A 12,500-nucleotide genomic window follows, 5' to 3' on the forward strand; every position below is an offset into this window, starting at 1 on the left:
CTCACACCTGGACTCCCCGGGCGGGCGAGCCAGCTTTCTGGCCCTGCCTGCCTGAGCCTACCTCTCTATCTCTGGCATCCAACTTGCAACTTCAAGTCCCTGAGGTCGAGAGCTTCGGCTCTCTGGGTCCTGCTAGTAACCCAAACAGACAGACACCCATGCCATGCCATGCCATGCCATGCCATGCCATTCCATACCACTTGCAATCAGGCATCTGCGAAATGAATATTGAGCAAGGGAATTCTCAGCCTTGAACGTTTCTGGGCCCCGCTCCCTTGGATTTCGCACCGGCCAAATGTCCAAAGGGCTCCGAGAAACCTCAGCACACGGGCTCTGTTTCCGTCCCTCTGAACACACGTTGCCTGTCTGTCTCCCTTATAATACAGAAACGGGGACGCCTGGGTGGCTCCGTGTGGAGCATCTGCCTTAGGGGCACGTCGTGATCACAGGATCCGGGGATCCAGCCCCACATCGAGCTCCTTGCATTGGAGCCTGCTTCTCCCTCTGCCTAGGTCTCTGCCCCTTTCTCTCTCTCTCTCTCTCTCTCTCTCTCTCTCTCTCTCAAAATCCGGCAAAAATAAAAAGAATGAAAGAAAGAAAAAGAAAGAAAGAAAAGAAAATTCCCTACGTTCGGACTTCCACGTCACCCCATCAGAAAGATGCCTCGTGGGATGGGACCCAAGAGGTGGTCCAGAGAAATAAGGACCCGACTCCCCCCCCCCCACACACACACACACTTCCCATGAGTCCAAATCATGAAGAAGACGGGGAAAGCAGGCCAGGCAGGCAGACGCCAGAAATCCGAAGTCCACACGCACGCACGCACGGACGAGCACCAGAACCGATGCCCAACCCACTGCCTGCGCCTCCACCTCTTTCAGAGGGCTGAAAGGCAACCACGGACAAGGCCTGTTTTCCAGGAGGAAACCGACATGAAGGAACAGGCGGCGTTGGAGGCGGAAGGCTGGAAGGTTGACGGATAGAGAAAGGAAAAGAGGGACAAGAGGGACGGGTGGACACCTGGGTGGCTCAGTGGTTGGGCGGCTGCCTTCCTCTCAGGGTGTGATGCGGGGGGGGGGGGGAGGTGGAAGGGATACCCTGGGGTCCTGTGCCCGCATCCGGTTCCCTGCCTGCGGGGAGCCTGCTTCTCCCTCTGCCTGTGTCTCTGTCTGCCTCTCTCTGTGTCTCTCAGGAGTAAATAAAGAAATCCTTAAAAAAAAAAAAAAAAAGGAAAAAAATAAAAACCTTTAAATCTGTCTCAGTCCGCCTCTCTCTGTGTCTCTCAGGAGTAAATAAAGAAATCCTTAAAAAAAAAAAAAAAAGGAAAAAAATAAAAACCTTTAAATCTGTCTCAGTCCTGGCGGGGGCGGGGACTGCCTTGCCGCCTCTGCGCCTCCGCCTCCCCCGCGGCCCCCGCACCCCCCCCCCCGTTTCTGCAACACTCCTGTGGATGGAGTGGTCAACTCCTCTGCCATCATCCCGGGTGCCTCCAACGCCATCGCCGCCCCCCCTCCTCATCCCGCCGCCCCCCTGTAAGGAGCAAAAATCACCCGAGCCATTGGGCCACCACGGGAGCCTGACAGTGGGAGTGGGGAACACATAGATTGAGTTTTTAGAGGACGCGGGGCGGCGGGGGGGGGGGGGGCGGCGGCTGGGGCGACATCTACGCCTTTGGAGCCAATGCATGGTTGTTGGTTTCCTTTATTTTTTGGAGGGGGGGTGCGGTGGAGTTTGAAGATATTTCTTTATTAGGATGCTCACCAGAATGACAGGCTGGCACTGTCCGTCTGATGTGATAAAGGATACATACATCTGATCCGATTCTGGCAGGAAACAGGCGTAAGGCCTCTCAGACCTGGTACCGAGCGTCCGTGAAAGACGACTCCATTCACCAGAGAGCATGTTTCCTTGATTCCGAGGTCTCTGCTGTAGCTTCCGGTCACGTCTCCGTGACTTGCTCAGACTTCATTCCGGCATCATCAGTGGACCCTCTCTTTCTTTCTTTTTCTTTCTTTCTTTCTTTCTTTCTTTCTTTCTTTCTTTCTTTCTTTCTTTCTTTTTCTTTTCTTTTTTTTTCCCTAGCCACTTCTCAACTCCTTACGTCAGCTGCCGCCTGTCTGACTCACCCAGGTAGCCTCGAATTCTGCAGCACATCTCTTTGGTACGCTGCTGCCCTGCCACCCTCAGGGGCATGGGTTGGGATTTGGGTGGGGAAGGGGAACGACGTCACGTTACCGAAGCAGACGGCAGGAGCGTATTGGCAAATGACACTAGGACACCCGGACACCCCGCAGGCCCGCCCGCCCGAGGGCCTGCTTGGAGCGCACGAACACACCCGTAGGGCACGTTCTTCTCTTCACGTGGCGCGGCGCGGCAGGCAGCGGAAGGTGTGGGATGACCTCCAGGGGCTCGGCGTCTGCAGCCAGCCATCAGGATGAACTCAGGGATGCCTCCGTGGAGGGTTTTGGTGGCTCCGTGAGCTCCTTTCCGAAGCTGCTTGTAGTTACAGGACTGCTGAACAAGCGTCCAGGAGTTTCTTGGTGAGGTGGGCATCTGCCACGGGGTAGGCCTTCGGATTGACATCGGCCTCAGTCATCTCTGCGTATCCGCGGTCCCTGTGGGTTTCCTGTAAAAAGACGTGTCCTGGGAGCTATCACCGTCACACTTCATACGGATGACCAGCTTTGCCCCCACCCACCCCCACCCCCACCCCCGCCGCCGTTGGGGTTGGGGTGGGCGGTGGGATGCGCTGTGCTCCCGTCACAGTTTGTGGGCCCTGGAATGGTGGTGATCGAGATACACCCCTCCGCCACCTCATTACAAAGAAACAAGACACTGTGGTGTCTTGTTAGACCCCACAGGCACAGCAAAGAAAAGGAGAACTACTTATCCCCTTGTTCCACCGGGACCGACCCGGATGGATGCCCGAGGGTCCAGGCCCCGAGGGACGGGCGTACTCAACTTTTGCTGTGAACTCAACGGATTAGTTAAGTTGTGCCTCTGAGGATTTGTCCACGGAAACTACTCCAAATGATCGATTTTGTCTGTCTCGTGTACTTTTCCTTGTTACGAGCAAGCAGGTAAAAGAAAGAAAGAAAGAAAGAAAGAAAGAAAGAAAGAAAGAAAGAAAGAAAGAAAGAAAAAGATGAAAAAAGGTCTATAGGTTAAACTTTTACAATACCTTCCCAAATCTTTGGTGACCTGGAACTTTGAAGGTGTAACTAGCTTAATTGATAAATTGGGTTCAGTTCACCGGATACCTGGCGTCTGTCTTTCCAACAGAAGGTAAAATACTAGAGTGTGAGTCAATGAGACACCCAAGGTGGTTTTTTTTGTTTGGTGGTGTTGTGTTTTCCTCCTCCACCCCTTGCCCTTTTCTTCCTTCCCCCCCTCCCCCCCACCTCAGTTTTTGTGTTTCTCTTTTGTCTGATTCAGGAAACCTGCCGATACCTGGGTGTGTTAGTAAACGTGTTTCAGGTTTGTTTGCTTCTTTTTTCCTTCCTCTTTTTTTTAAATTTTAATTCACAATTCATGAGACATACATACACACACACACACACACACACAGGCAGAGACACAGGCAGAGGGAGAAGCGGGCTCCCTGCAGGAACCCCCGATGTAGGACTCGATCCCGGGACTCCAGGATCACGCCCTGGGCCGAAGGCAGGTGCTAAACCGCTGAGCCACCCAGGGATCCCCTGTTTCGTGCTTCCTTAACAATTGTATCATACAGGGCAGCCCGTGTGGCTCAGCGTTTTAGTGCCACCTTCAGCCCAGGGCGTGATCCTGGAGTCCCGGGATCGAGTCCCACGTCAAGCTCCCTGCATTGGAGCCTGCTTCTCCCTCTGTCTTTGCCTCTCTCTCTCTCTCTCTCTCTCTCTCTCTCTCTCTCTCACACACACACACACACACACACACACTAAATCTTAAAAAAAAAAAAAATTTGTGTCCTACATGTTAGGTTTTTACAAAATGAACAGCGGAGAAATAACAGAAAACCAGCAGAGCCAGGCAGTAGGTTCGAGAGTGCTTTAATGGGGAGCGCTCCTGGGCGAGGTTCCATGACTCGGAGAGGTGGCCAGAGACAGGGAAGTCGCGCGGGGTTGGGGACTGTGGGGGTTTTTAAGCCTTCTTGGTTCCGGCTCTGGATCCGGGTGGGTCCCTTGCCAAATTAGACAAGGGAACACTGTGCCCTTAGGTGATTGGCTGGGGGAGTGGGGTGGGGTAGTATCGGGGGAGGGGGTGGGGGTGGTTCCTGGCTGGAAAGTCCTGGATGGAAAGTTTCGGTTTCCCATCTAGGCTTCGACTTACTGGAGATGATGTGGTGGTCAGGGCTGCTGCTTTGACGGGAAGATCAGCCATTTTGACCCAGTTTGAGATGTCCGCCATTTTGGGTGCCCCTGTCTCTCAGCCAGCCCAACAATACATACGCATACACACACACACACACACACACACACACACACACACACGTGTTTCTAAAAACTATCACATGTATTCATCCATTTGACAATCTAAGGATTTCTGGTATGATAGGCAATGTGCCCGTGGTTCCTACTGGCTTTTCACCAGAGACTGAGGTTTCTAGGAGTTAACAGTCTGCCGCCTGGGTGGCTCAGTGGTTGAGGGGTTGAGCATCGGCCTTTGGGTCAGGGCCCAATTCTGGGGCGGCGGGGGGGGGGGGGGGGGGGGGGGGGGAGTGTCCGAGTCCGGACCCATTTCCACATCTGGCTCCCTGTGGGGAGCCTGCTTCTGCCTATGTCTCTGTCTCTGTCTCTCTCTCTCCCTTCCCCCTTCACAAAGTGCTCTCTCTCTCTCTCTCTCTCTCTCTCTCCTCTCTCCTCTCTCCTCGCTCCTCGCTCCTCGCTCAAAAAGTGTAAAATAAGTACAATTTTTAAAAATCTGCCACATGGAATCGAGACTACTGGTTAACGACAAGGAAAACAACCTCTGTGTGTGAGATAGTAGGAGACATGTAGAAAATGCGGGTGGTGGTGGTGGTGGTGGTGGTGGTTAAAGAAAATGAATCTGTCCTGAAATGACTCTGGCTTTTTTTTTTTTTTTTTTTTTTTTTAAGATTTTATTTACTTATTCATGAGATGAGAGACACAGGGACAGGCAGACACAAGGGAAGCAGGCTCCATGCGAGGACCCTGATATGGGACTCAGTCCCAGGAGTCTGGGATCACGTCCTGAGCCCAAGCCAGACGATCAAAGGCTGAGGCACACGGGCGTCCCAAAGCCCAGCTATTTAGAGAAAGAACACTTAAGACTCACGGAACGGGGGATCCCTGGGTGGCGCAGCGGTTTGGCGCCTGCCTTTGGCCCAGGGCGCGATCCTGGAGGCCCGGGATCGGAATCCCACGTCGGGCTCCTGGTGCATGGAGCCTGCTTCTCCCTCTGCCTGTGTCTCTGCCTCTCTCTCTCTCTCTCTCTCTGTATGACTATCAAAAATAAATAATTAAAAAAAAAAAAAAAGACTGACGGAACGGAAAAAGAAATTATAGAAGGGATTTCTGAAGGAGATTTTTGAGATTTGTTTTTGGTTTTCTTTTCTTTTTTTTTTTTTGTGGATTTTACTTATGTATTCATGGGAGAGAGAGAGAGAGAGACAGAGAGAGAAAGAGAGAGACAGAGACAGACAAAGAGAGACAGAGACAGACAGAGAGATAGAGAGAGACAGAGAGAGAGAGAGAGAGAGAGAAAGGAAGAGAGACAGACAGAGAGAAGGGGAGAGAGACACAGAGAGAGACAGGCAGAGAAAAGAGAGGCAGAGAGATAAAGAGAGACAGACAGAGAGAGACAGAGAGATAAAGAGAGACAGAGACGGAGAAAGCGAGACAGAGACAGAGAAAGAGAGAGAGACAGGGAGAGAGAGAGACAGGGAGAGAGAGAGAGAGAGAGAGAGAGAGAGAGAGAGAGAGAGAGACACAGGCAGGGGAAGAAGTAGGCTCCACTGGGGAGCCCGATGCGGGTCTGGATCCCAGGACCCCTGGGATCAGGCCCTGAGCCAAAGGCAGACCTTCCACCACCGCTGAGCCACCCAAGGCGTCCCAGAAGCAGACTCTTTGAAAAGTAATTGTAGGCGTGGTCAGGACGGACTGAGATTGGGAGAAGTGGGTTTTACTAGTATACTGGTGTACAACTGAGATTTGGCTCTTCTCTCTGCTAAAATGACGAGATTCTCTTGCATTGGTAGTCTACTCTTGATAAGAGTGTGAACAGAGAAGAAAAGACAAAGACAATGTGCTTTTTTGTTTGTTTGTTTGTTTGTTTGGCTTGGCTTGGTTTGGTTTGGTTTGGTTTGGTTGGGGTTTTTTTGTTTGTTTGTTTTTGGGTGTGTGTGTGTGTGTGTGTGTGTGTGTGTGTGTGTGTGTTTCTCCCTTTACCTGCCCAGAACAGCAAGGTTTTTAGATTCCTTTTTTTTTTTTTTTTTTTTTTTTTTGGTGGTTGTTGTTGTTGTTTAACTTTTTCTGTTATTTACTTATTTATTTTATTTTTTGGATTCGTTTTTATCCGGTCTTCCCCTACGTAAGAGTGAACACTTCTCCACGTTAAAGGAGCTTCATTTTGGGGGACAACTCTAAGAGCACCTGTAGAATCTCCTAGGGGCCACCTTGGCGAAAGAGACAATGAAGATTTCCGTTTTGTTATGATCCGTGATCCTTTGTAGGCATGTGCCTTGAAAACTTCTGAGATGTTTTTGGTTGGCTGGTTGGCTGCCTGGCTGTCTGTCTACTGGTTCCTTCATCCGTTCGTGGATTCTCAGCGGATCCCAGAATGCCAAACCCTAAATAGAGTCTCTTGACTACTATAGGTCGTTTACCTGTTATGGGAAGGACCGTGAGAAGCACTGTCAGACAAAGAATCATAAGCCCTCTTAGATTATATTGCGTGGGTGAATGCTGCCGGTGTTCCAAACACGAAATGAAATTCCTAAACTTGTAACGTGTCCTGGTAGAGTGCCATCACTCCACATTCGAACTGGTTAAATGCTCTGCGTGCGTGCCTGCGTGTGTTGTGTGTGAGTGTGTGTGTGTGTGTGTATGTGTGTGTGTGTGACAGAAACTGGTCGGATTTTCCTCTCGACTGCATTATAATGAATTCTCATCGGGTCTTTAGGCACGTCCGTCCGTGGGTGACCTCCCTGTCACGTGCAGGTGTTGTTCGGAAGGTCTTGCAACGATACGGTCCGCCTTTCAGAAGATTCGCGGAAAGCACTCTGGACGGATCCCGGTGTCTGGTCATCCTGAGATCGTCCAACTACATACAGTAGGAGTTGCCGGAACTAATGAAAAAGCTGCATGGAAGCCGAACAGAAAGGAACAACGTGGAACTGAATGAGTTCCACGAAACCCTGAACAGAGTTCAGAAACTCTCAGTGAGTCATCTTCCTTTTTTTTTTTTTGGCGATTGTTAAATCCTCTTCAGAAGGTCGGTGGGAATCCGTTCTCATTGTAACCAGACGCCGTTGGAAGGATCCCCTGTATCACCAAGGCCTTCCCTGAGTAGAATGGCGTCTGTTTCTCTTTCTTTCGACCTCCCCCAGTCCCCACGCCGCCCTCCCCTCCTCCCTCCCCTCCCCCCTCCCCTCCCCTCCCCTCTCCCCCCCCCGCCCCCCCCCCCTCCGGGGTCCATTTGTCAAAGTGATCTCTACTCCCAAGGTAGGGCTCGCACTCAGGACCTGGAGGTCAAGAGCCGTGCTCTCTACTGACCGAGCGGGCCACGGGCCCCTGGAATCGCATCCTAAGACTCAGATAGGATCAGACAGCCTGGAGACACTCAGATCCACTTCTCCTCGGGGAGCCAGCCGAGCCCCTCGGAAACCCTGAGCCTGATACCTTCCTTCCAGAGGTCGCCACGGCCTCACTGGGCGAGTCAAGAGTGCCACCTCCTGGCGGACGAAACCGAGAGTCAGCTGCTTAACCTCAGCGAGCCTCCCAGGTTGCCCCTCCAAGGTGCTTGGAAATGCTGAGGCTCAACAACACCGGAACCACAACAACCGGAAGAACAGAAAAGAAGAGCCAAAGGGATGCTGAAGTTCTTCCTTCTGGCCTTGCCTTTACAGGCGTGTGCCGTCTGCGACCACGCCTGTCTCCGAGGACAGGAAGAAAAGAGTCCAGATGGCTGAACCGGGGTTCTGCACTCTGCGGACCACAGGAACCCCCTCCAGCCTGACCCAGGAACTCCCTTACTCTGAGCCAGGGACAGGGGGTCTTGTTTTGTGTTTCGGTTGTGGTCCAAAAGACAGGCGTCACCTACGGTGGAACCTTGTAACCCTTTCTAAGCCTAGAGTCGCTCAGCGGCATTACATACCTTCACACATCCTCCTCGCCAAGTTATCTGTCCATTCCATTTTTTAACTCTCTTTTTTTTAATTTTTAAAATTTTATTTATTTATTTATCTATTTATTTATTTATTCATTCATTTATTATTCATTCATTCATTCATTCATTCATTATTTTTAAGGATTTTTTTTTTAGTCAGGGAGAGAGAGAGAGAGAGAGAGAGAGAGAGAGAGAGGCAGAGAGAGAGAGAGAGAGGCAGAGAGGCAGAGACACAGACAGAGGGAGAAGCAGGCTCCATGCAGGGAGCCCGATGTGGGACTGGATCCCGGGTCTCCAGGATCACACCACAGGCTGCAGGCGGCGCCAAACCGCTGCGCCACCCAGGGATCCCTTAAGTTTAATTTCTTAAACTGTATTGATCGGGCATGGGATCTCTGCCTCTCTCTCTCTCTCTCTCTCTCTCTCTCTCTCTCGAATAAATAAATAAATACATACATACATACATACATACATACATAAAATCTTTAACAAATAAATGAATAAATAAACTGTATTTATTCAAGGGAGACACACAGAAGGAGGCCGGGAGGCAGGCAGAGGGAGAAGCAGGCTCCACGCGGGGAGCCCGGTGCGGTGCTGGATCCCCAAAACGCTGTGATGATGCCGGGAGCCGAGTGGAAGGCAGCCGCTCAAACGCGGGTATGCCACCCGGGCACACCTCGTCCGCACCTCTTCCTTCCCACCGCCACCCACGGTCTTGCGCGTTCGTTCATCTGGTTCCCACACACAGGACCTCGTGCTCCAGGTCTATCCCTAGACACACCCTAGGATCCCCAACTAGGGAATAGGTTCAGATGGGACCGATGCTCATGGGACCGTGCTCCTGTTTGAGGACTGTCCTCGGTTGCTGTAGCGGTGGCGGCGAGACAAAGGGTCTCTCTCCACACACCGCACAGGGTGTCGCGTCACGTCGTGGGGAGATGACGCGGGAAGGACGGGTTTCGGTTGGCGGACATTTCTACATCCCATCTGGGAACCGCTCCCACCCCCCCCCCACCCTCCGGTGTCCCGGATCTGTAGGAGTGAGGGCAGCAGGAAGCCTCCCATGGATGATATTTGCAAGTGCGCCCTTGCCTGGGGCCGGAGCCTGGGCCGGAACCGGAACCGGACATGGAACCGGTGCAGCCTGGGTGGTTCGGAAGGCAGGCGCCTGCGGGACCGACCGGTGGCCAGCGTGTGGGGGTGGGCGCGTGGGCGGGTGGGGGGCATGCCCCGAGTGGGGCAGATGTCCCCATCCCAAGGAGGCGGAGGAGGAAAGCCACCCCAAGGCCCCTCTTTGGCGCCCCGTCCTGCCGTCCTGTGTCAGGAAACGCTACTGACCCCGGGCGGATCCGGACCAGGCTGCGACCCAGCTGCCCTGCGATCCCACATTCCTCACACCTGGACTCACCGGTGTGGCGCCTGCCTTTCCGGCTCTGCCTGCCTGCCTGCCTGCCTGCCTGCCTAACTATCTCTGCATCCAACTGGCGACTTTCAGTCCGTGAGGTTGGGGGCTTCGACTCTCTGGGTCTTGGCTAGAACCCAAACAGAGAAAGACGTTTGCCATACGATAGGTAGATACCACTTTCAATTAAGCGTCTGTGAAATGATTATGGAGGAAGGAAATTCTCGGCCTTGAACGTTTCTGGGCCCTGCTCCAGTGGCTTTCACACTGACCCAGGGCCAAACGGCTCACAGAAAACTCAGCACTAGTTGGGCTCTATTTCCGTGCCACTGAATGCACGTTGCCTGTCTGCCTCCCCTGAAAAGTCAAGCAACGGGGACGCCTGGGTAGCTCCGTGTTCAGCATCTGCCTTGGGGTCAGGTCATCATCCTGGGGTCCTGGGGCCCCGGCTCCCACTTGGGGCTCCCCGCGGGGAGCCTGCTTCTCTCTGCAGTCTGTCAATGCCTGTCTCTGTGTGTCTCTCATGGATAAATAAAGAACACCTCTAAAACAGGAAAGAATGAATGATTCATTAAAAGGACTGACTGACTGACTGACTGACTGAACTGATCGGCTGACCGACTGACCGGCTGAATGAATGTATACATAAGCAAGCCAGGAAGCAAGCAAGCAAGCAAGCAAGCAAGCAAGCAAATGAACAAATGAAATCGATGAAGGGGTGCGTGACTGCTGGCTGGCACTGTCGGGGGAGTGTGGGACTCTATATTTCTCGGTTGCGAGGATGAGCCCTAACCTGGGTGTAAACATCGCATACACCTAAAATCTTCTGGAAAAAAAAAAATTAAAAGAAAAAAAGAAAAAGAAAAAGGTGGGCAGCCCGGGTGGCTCGGCGGTTGAGCGCCGCCTTCAGCCCGGGGCCTGATCCTGGAGGCCCGGCATCAGAGTCCCACGTCGGGTTCCAAGCATGGAGCCTGCTTCTCCCTCTGCCTGTGTGTCCGACTCTCTCACTCACTGTGTCTCAGGAGAAAATAAACAGAATCTTTACAAAAAGGAAAAAAAAAAAAGTTGTGTTGTTTTGTTTTGTTTTGTTTTGTTTTGTTTTGTTTCGATCGGATCGATCGATCACTAAAAGGCAACCTGCCAAAACTGACGATGAGAAAACGGAAGAAAACCTTCCTGGTTCCCACAGAGTTCAAGCCCTACAGCCTTGCCCGTACCAAGATCAGAGAATAAACTGTCCACTCTCTACGGCGTCCCTCCTCCCGAGGACGCCCCAGCTCCTTATGGAGCATGCACACGCACGTGCACGCGCACGCAGAAAAGCGGGGCGAACCGAACCAGACCCTAGAGAACCCTGCAGCGAAGGTTGAGCACACGAGACACACACACACACACACACACACACACACACACGCACACACACACAGGAAACTCTGGCAGGCTACCCCTGGGCTGCTTAGGGGGCCTATACTTACTTGCAAGTGCTCACTGACCTGGGACACGTGGAAGGGGAACCTGAGGCTCAGATGGCCCAAACCGGGTGAATGGGGTGCTTTGCTCATGCCTGAATGCTATGCTCTCCGCGATTAGAGAAAGCTGGCAATGAGGCCAGCCCAGGGACCAGAACCTAACCTAAAAATCCCTCTGGCTCCATCAGTAATGTCCCGACTGTTGGTGAGGAACCAGTGCTCGGCTGGCTCGGGGAGACAGACGCTCTGGTCTTCTTCGGGTTGGGTTGTTGCTGCGGCTTTGGGTATCTTTGCAGGAAACCGGCCTCTTCTCTTTCGAAATGGAAACCAAAGGATGGATGGGGTCCGGACGCGGTCACGCTCGCTGGCCACTGGAGTTGTTGTCACCCAGCCAGCGGGGAGATCAGAACATCGGGTCTTTCGTGACCTCTCCACAGATAGGAGTGAGACCAAGGCTATATACTTTGTTGGCATCTCGTCTGTGTCTACGTGTCCCTATGGGTTCTACGAGGGAGAGGTTTCCTCTACCTCCGGATGCTATATTGCTGACATCCCTTTGTAAAGGAACTGTAGCTTAGGAGTTCAAAGGCCGGCGCGGGTAAAAATCGGGAACAGGACAGCTCGGAGAGATAAGGACGAGTGACAATATTTCACAAGTTCCCACGATCTGGGATGAAGTTCTGTTCGTTCGTTCGTTCGTTCGTTCGTCCGTCCGTCCATCCGTCTGTCCGTCCGTCCGTCCGTTCGTTCATCCGTCCGTCCGTCCGTCCGTCCGTGTCCGTTCGTTCGTTCGGGACCCCCGGTTTCTCAGCGGTTAAGCGTCTGCCTTCATCTCAGGGCCCGATCATGCCGGTCCGGGATCCTTTCCTGCATCTGTCTCCTTGCGGGGACCTGCTTCTGCCCATGTCTCTGTCTCTGTCTCTGTCTCTCTCTCTCACACGGGAATAAAGAAACAAAATAGTTTAAAAAAGGAAAGATGCTCGGTCGGTCTCGCACTCTCTCCCTCTCCCTCCTCCTCCTCCCCCTTCCCCACTTCACACAGTGCGCTCTCTCTCTGAAAGAAAGCTAATATATTACAATTTTGCAAAAGCCTGCCAATGGAATGGAGACTACTGGAGAACGATAAGGAAAACAACTCCGTGTGTGACAAGTAGGAGACGTGTAGGAAACGTACAAGGCGTGAGAATACATGTTTTGGTGAGGGAAAAGAAAATAATTCTGTCCTGAAATAATGAGCCTGGCTTTTTTTTTTTTTTTTTTTTTTTTTTTTATTAAGATTTTATTTACTTGGGATCCCT

Source organism: Vulpes vulpes, unplaced genomic scaffold, assembly GCF_048418805.1.
Source record: "Vulpes vulpes isolate BD-2025 unplaced genomic scaffold, VulVul3 u000000705, whole genome shotgun sequence".
Taxonomy (NCBI): domain Eukaryota; kingdom Metazoa; phylum Chordata; class Mammalia; order Carnivora; family Canidae; genus Vulpes; species Vulpes vulpes.